General features: G+C 49.6%; 2 non-coding genes across 2 annotated transcripts; one reads left to right on the forward strand and one right to left on the reverse strand.

Annotated features, from left to right (window-relative positions):
* The first annotated feature begins 221 nt into the window (after nucleotides 1-221).
* Nucleotides 222-304, forward strand: TRNAL-UAA (transfer RNA leucine (anticodon UAA)). The gene has a single exon. It is a non-coding gene; the product is annotated as a tRNA-Leu (tRNA).
* Nucleotides 305-556: 252 nt separating this feature from the next.
* On the reverse strand, nucleotides 557-639 carry TRNAL-UAA (transfer RNA leucine (anticodon UAA)). Its single transcript has one exon. It is a non-coding gene; the product is annotated as a tRNA-Leu (tRNA).
* Nucleotides 640-7153: the final 6514 nt, after the last annotated feature.

Consider the following 7153-nt stretch of genomic DNA (forward strand, 5'->3'; position numbering starts at 1 on the left):
AACGGGTTACTCCGCCTCTGTGACGTGCGGCTACACGGCTCAGGCTTTGGTATCGCAGAGAGCGGCGTACTGCGGATTGATATCTGTTTACACAGATCGCAGTTGCCAGACTCAGGCTAGGGACACAGCGCCGTGTTTTCTAGGTGCGCCACTGGCAGGCTGCCCACCACGCCGCAGCGCAGACTGGATGTAAGAGCTGTGAGCGCGATTCCACCATGCTTACCAGGATGGCCGAGTGGTTAAGGCGTTGGACTTAAGATCCAATGGACATATGTCCGCGTGGGTTCGAACCCCACTCCTGGTAGATGTGTTTTGTTGTCCTCATAATTTATTAGCAAGTTTTATAAAATTAAGTGCTTCCCTTTAATCTTCATGTCTTTTATAGAAGTCAGTAAAACACAGGAAAAACTGTGCAGAAAGGCATTTTTACATTAGTATGGGCTGCTTCAGCTGTGTCAGGTATTTGTTATGATTTATATGATAGTAAGAGTCTCATATAGTTATAGAAATTATGTTTATGTCATAGTAGTAATTAACACACCGTTTGTAAAATTCATACCAGGAGTGGGGTTCGAACCCACGCGGACATACATCCATTGGATCTTAAGTCCAACGCCTTAACCACTCGGCCATCCTGGTGTGAGTGCATGGTGTGTCACAGATCATGTGACTTACTACAGCACACTTCCGTGCCTCTGTAATTTATAATGGTAACTGCTTGTTTTGAGCCTGTTTTACAATGGCTCGTCCTTTTGCTAAATTTCTAGTAAAACATGAAAATAAAACCTTGGACCCCCTCCCCAACAAAAGAAAAAACCTTAGGATTGAAAGTATTAAAAACAACTAATACTTACTAGAAAAAATACTGTAAGCAGAACACTTTGAGGGAGAAAGATGAGCTGACCACATGGTAAACCTGTAATATCTGAAATATGTTTACTTTCTGGACACTTGTGTCTTTTGAAATGCCATACTTTATGGCAGCAATTGATAAATGGAGATATTGTATAGTAAACGGGATAAAACAATGCACAATGTCTGATGAAAGTGTAAGTGCAAGAAATTGCCACCTGGTGGCTACATCTCAACAGATACAAAACAGTAAAGAAAAAAAAATGTTTAAACCTTTGATACACACATACAGATATTTTAATAGTTGGTTTTTGTACCTTTGTAACATTCATGTTCATTTCCTGGATGTCCTCTTTCCATATTTTTAAAAATATATTTTATTAATGATCTCATACACAGACACCACTTACCTACAGAGACACAGGTCACCACTTACTGGCACACCTATTGACATGGACACCCCTTACTGACAGATACCACTTATACCCCTCTCACACCGCACAAATAACCCAATATCGACCCGGTATATTGCCAGGTCGACACAGGTAACTGTGCAGTGTGAAAGGGTCGCTCCAGAAATCCTGGGTCGCCTGACCCGGTAATTTAACTCAGAAATAAAGAAGGGTTATTCCTGGGTTATTACCGGGTCAGGTGCAGTGTGAACGGGTTACCCGGGTCGATGCGACCCGGGACCCGTTCACAGCATAGGGAGAGGCGACGCAGTGATGATCTCATCTCCCAGCGCCGCCTCCGCCCCCGATGCTGCCACTAACCTGTTTCCAATTCCTGGGTGCGACCCGGCATTTGCAATCTGAAAGTGGACACATTTACTGACAGACACTGCTTTTTGACAGAGACACCACTTACTTTCACAGACACACTTATAGGCCCTACACACTGGCCGATATTCCTCAAAGATATGAACGATCTCGTTCATTATTGAACGAGATAACGTTCATATATTTGAGTGTGGAGTCACCAGCGATGAACGATGCGTGGCCCCGCACTCGTTCATCGCTGGTGCCCCGTCGGCTGTGCATGCAGGCCAATATAGACAATCTCGTCCATATTTGCCTGCACTGCTATGGAGCCGTGTGATGGGGGGAGTGAAGAAACTTCAGTCCCCCCGTCACTGCCCCCCCCCCGCCGCCGGGTCGCCTGTCAGCCGTATCCGCAATCGGGCAGCTCGACGGCTGATCTTTATATGTGTAGGGCCCTTTACACAGACACCTCTTACTAACACAGACACTTCTTATTGACACAGATTCCACTTACTGACAAACACACTGATACAGACACGCCTGCTGACTCAAACACTGACACACTTATTGACACAGACACCACTTACTAACACAGAAACACCTACACATACACATTTAATGACAGACACCGCTTACTGATACAGACATCACTTACACAGACACCTCTTACTTTTACAGACTCCCCTTATGGACACCCCTTACTGACACAGACACCCCTTACTGACACATAATCCACTTACTGACACAAACACACTGATACAGACACACTGACACACCTTACTGTCACAAACACTGAAACACTTATTGACACAGACACACCTACACAGACTATTCTTACTGACACAGACACACTTACTGACAGACACAGATTTCTGAGAGACACCATTTACTGACAGAGACACCACTTACTGACACACTGACACAAACACACTTTCTGGCACTCCTTATTGATAAAAACATTGACACAGGCTTATTGACAGACGCCACTTACTGACAGATAACCCTTACTGATACAGACACCGTTTACTGATACAGATTCCACTTACTGGGACAAACACACTAGCACATCTTACTGACACAAACACTGACACATATACTTATTGACACAGAGACACCACTTACTAACACAGACACACTGACACAAACACACCTTGTGACACACCTTATTTACAAAAACACTGACACTCACTTATTAACACAGATGCCACTTACTGACAGATAACCCTTACTGGTACAGACACCCTTTACTGACACAGATTCCACTTACTGGGACAGACACACACTGACACAGACACACTGACACTTCTTACTGACACAGACACTTCTTACTGACACAAACACTGACACATACACTTATTGACACAGCTACAACTTACTGACACAGACACAACTTATTGGCACATAATACATATTTATTGACAGACACCCCTTACTGACAGACACTACTTATTGACACATAAACTTACTGACACAGACACCACTTACTGAAATAGGGGAAGAGGGAGACCCCCAGGCCTGGTGTATGCTGCGTCTCTCCGGGTGTCACACGTCTGCTCTGCTCTGACATCCACAGATCTGGCTCTCCTCTCCTCTGCTCACAAACAGCAGCCTCCTCCCACAGGCTCTCCTCTTCTCCTATTTCATCCCGCATCTGATGGTCCTACTATGGTGGTGGCAGGCGGGTGCCGGGCGCCGTGGGACCGCCTACCTATTTCACCTTGCCTGAAATAGGCTGGCAGAGTGGGGAAGGGAAGTTGCCTCTCCAGCTCGGCTCCTTCCTGCAGTTTATACCCCTGCTTACCGAATTGAGCCGGCCCTTATATAAAGCGTGCTCAATAAAAGGATACATTTTAATCAGATTTTCACTTATTTTTATTATTATTATTATTATTATTATTATTTTCTCTTACGTCCTAGAGGATGCTGGGGACTCCGTAAGGACTGGGAATAGACGGGCTCCGCAGGAGACATGGGCACTAAGAAAGAACTTTAGGTATGGGTGTGCACTGGTTCCTCCCTCTATGCCCCTCCTCCAGACCTCAGTTGATTACTGTGTCCAGAGGAGACTGGGTGCATTACAGGGAGCTCTCCTGAGTTTCCTGGAAAGAAAGTATTTTGTTAGGTTTTTTATTTTCAGGGAGCCTGCTGGCAACAGACTCCCTGCATCGAGGGACTGAGGGGAGAGAAACAGACCTACTTTAATGTTAGGCTCTGTTTCTTAGGCTACTGGACACCATTAGCTCCAGAGGGAGTGGAACACAGGTCTCACCCTCGCCGTTCGTCCCAGAGCCGCGCCGCCGTCCTCCTCGCAGAGCCGGAAGATAGAAGCCGGGTGAGTATGTGAAGAAAGAAGACTTCAGAGGCGGCAGAAGACTTCAGATCTTCATAGAGGTAACGCTGTGCGCCATTGATCCTACACAGCACACACGGCAGTCACTGTAAGGGCGCAGGGGGGGCGCCCTGGGCATCAATAAGGACCTCCAAATCTGGCAATAAGGATATATACAGGCTGGGCACTGTATATAAAAGAGATCCCCCGCCAGTTTTTTTAATTTTTCAGCGGGACCGAAGCCCGTCGCTGAGGGGGCGGAGCTTGTTTCTCAGCACTCACCAGCGCCATTTTCTCCACAGCACAAGGCTGAGACAAAGCTCCCCGGACTCTCCCCTGCTTACCACGGTGAAAGAGGGTTTTAAAGAAGGGGGCACATAATTTGGCGCAAATACATTATAACAGCGCTATCTGGGTAAACATATTGTGTTTTTCTCTTACGTCCTAGAGGATGCTGGGGACTCCGTAAGGACCATGGGGTATAGACGGGCTCCGCAGGAGATAGGGCACCTAAAAAGAACTTTGACTATGGGTGTGCACTGGCTCCTCCCTCTATGCCCCTCCTCCAGACCTCAGTTAGATTCTGTGCCCAGAGGAGAAAGGGTACAATGCAGAGAGCTCTCCAGAGTTTTCTGTTTTAAAGAATTTGTTAGGTTTTTTATTTTCAGAGAGTCCTGTTGGCAACAGGCTCCCTGCATCGTGGGACTGAGGAGAGAGAAGCAGTGCTGGCTTGTCAAGTTGGGCACTGTTTCTAAGGCTACTGGACACCATTAGCTCCAGAGGGAGTCGGAACACAGGTCTCACCTGGGTTCGTCCCGGAGCCGCGCCGCCGTCCTCCTCACAGATGCCGAAGATAGAAGCCAGGTGAGTATGAGAAGGCAAAGACATCAGGCGGCAGAAGACATCAGATCTTCATGAGGTAAGCGCGCAGCGGTATGCTGCGCGCCATTGCTCCCAGTACACACACACAGGCAGGCACTGGAGGGTGCAGGGTGCAGGGGGGGGGGCGCCATGGGCAGCAAGTTTCCTCATTTTTTGGCAATATAAAGCAGGATTAGGCTGTGGGACAGTAAATCCTAAAATCCCCCGCCATTTTTTATATAGAATTACTGGGACCGAAGCCCGCCGTCGGGTGGGCGGGGCTTGATCCTCAGCACTAACCAGCGCCATTTTCTCCACAGAAACTGCATGAGATACGCTGGCTCTCTGATCTCTCCCATGCTGAACTTCACAGGCTGGAAAAAAGAGGAGGGGGGCACTTTGGCGACGCAGTGAGTGGGAATTAAGGTTATATATATAAAAAAGCGTTATCTGGTCATATATATTCCAGTGTTTTTAAGCGCTGGGTGTGTGCTGGCATACTCACTCTCTGTCTCTCCTAAGGGCCTGGTTGGGGTTTTGTCCCCTTATAGGTTAATCCCTGTGTGTGTGTGGGGTGTCGGTACGTGTGTGTTGACATGTCTGAGGCGGAAGGCTTCTCCAAGGAGGAGGTGGAGCAAATGAGTGGTGTGTCCCCGTCGGTTGTGCCGACTCAGGATTGGATGGACATGTGGCATATGTTGAATGCAAGTGTGGCATCTTTACATAATAGGCTTGATAAGGCTGAATTAGGGGGGGCATCAGGGGGTCTATCCTCGGATTGGACCGACTCACAGGGCCCGTCGGGGTCTCAAAAGCGTCCCTTAACACAAGACACTACTACCGACACGGATTCTGATTCCAGTGTCGACTATGACTAAGTAAAATTGCACCCTAGGGTGACTAAAACCATTCAGTGTATGATTGTGGCTATAAGGGATGTGTTGCATATTGAGGATGAGCCCTCGGTCCCCGACACAAGGGTACACATGTTTAAGGGAAAGAAACAGATTATTAATTTTCCCACATCTCATGAATTAAATGATTTGTTTGGAAAAGCTTGGGAGACTCCGGAAAAGAGACCGCAGATACCCAAAAGAATTTATATGGCATACCCCTTCCCTAAACAGGACAGGGAGATTTGGGAATCACCCCCCACTGTGGACAAGGCCCTGACGCGCTTGTCCAAGAAAGTGGCGCTACCGTCTCCTGACACAGCGGCCCTTAAGGACCCTGCAGATCGCAGGCAAGAAACTACCTTAAAGTGTAGTTATTCTCATACGGGTGCTGTGCTAAGACCGACAATTGCGTCGGCATGGGTGTGTAGCGCAATTGCAGCTTGGACAGATGAGCTGACAGATCACTTTGATAATATGGATAAGGATACTATATTCTTAACTCTAGCCCATATAAAAGACGCAGTCTTATTTATGAGGGATGCCCAAAGGCAGTGGCGGATCTAGGGGGGGGGCACTCGGGCCCGTGCCCCCCCTGTCGTTACCCAGGAATTGATATGGGGACACAAAAAAAAAAATGCTGGGTCCCGACTCACTCAGGACGCGCTGTGAGCCGCAGCGCTGTCCTGTCCTGTCAATCAGTCCGGTGGGAGGGACGGAACGGAGGGAGGAACTTGGAAGAGGCGGAGACCATGAAGAGTGTGATCTCCCGCCCTCCCCTCCTCCTCCTCTGCTCCGCATGCTCTCCCCCCACGATGAACTCCGTCTCCGCTGCTGTACCAGTTTGGTCCCTGGTCCCCCAGCTGGATGCCGCCGCACTCCCCGCTGATTCCCCTCTTCTCCCTCCTCGACCATGCGGCGGCCCCCTCAGCGTTTTCCGCTCCCCCCTGGCCGCATCCTGAGACTCCATCCTGGCGAACTATAACCCCCGGCCTGACAGCGCTGCTGGCTGCTCACAGTGTCCATGGTAAGCAGTGGGGGCCTGGTCCCTGGAGGGAGTTATTTGGTGGGGTTTCTGGCTGCACACTCTCCTGCCTCTCTGTCCCTACCCCCCTCTGGTGCCTCTGTCCCTACCCCCCTCTGGTGCCTCTGTCCCTACCCCACTCTGGTGCCTCTGTCCCTACCCCCCTCTGGTGCCTCTGTCCCTACCCCCCTCTGGTGCCTCTGTCCCTACCCCCCTCTGGTGCCTCTGTCCCTACCCCCCTCTGGTGCCTCTGTCCCTACCCCCCTCTGGTGCCTCTGTCCCTACCCCCCTCTGGTGCCTCTGTCCCTACCCCACTCTGGTGCCTCTGTCCCTACCCCACTCTGGTGCCTCTGTCCCTACCCCACTCTGGTGCCTCTGTCCCTACCCCACTCTGGTGCCTCTGTCCCTACCCCACTCTGGTGCCTCTGTCCCT

Source organism: Pseudophryne corroboree, chromosome 4 (genome assembly GCF_028390025.1).
Source record: "Pseudophryne corroboree isolate aPseCor3 chromosome 4, aPseCor3.hap2, whole genome shotgun sequence".
Classification (NCBI taxonomy): domain Eukaryota; kingdom Metazoa; phylum Chordata; class Amphibia; order Anura; family Myobatrachidae; genus Pseudophryne; species Pseudophryne corroboree.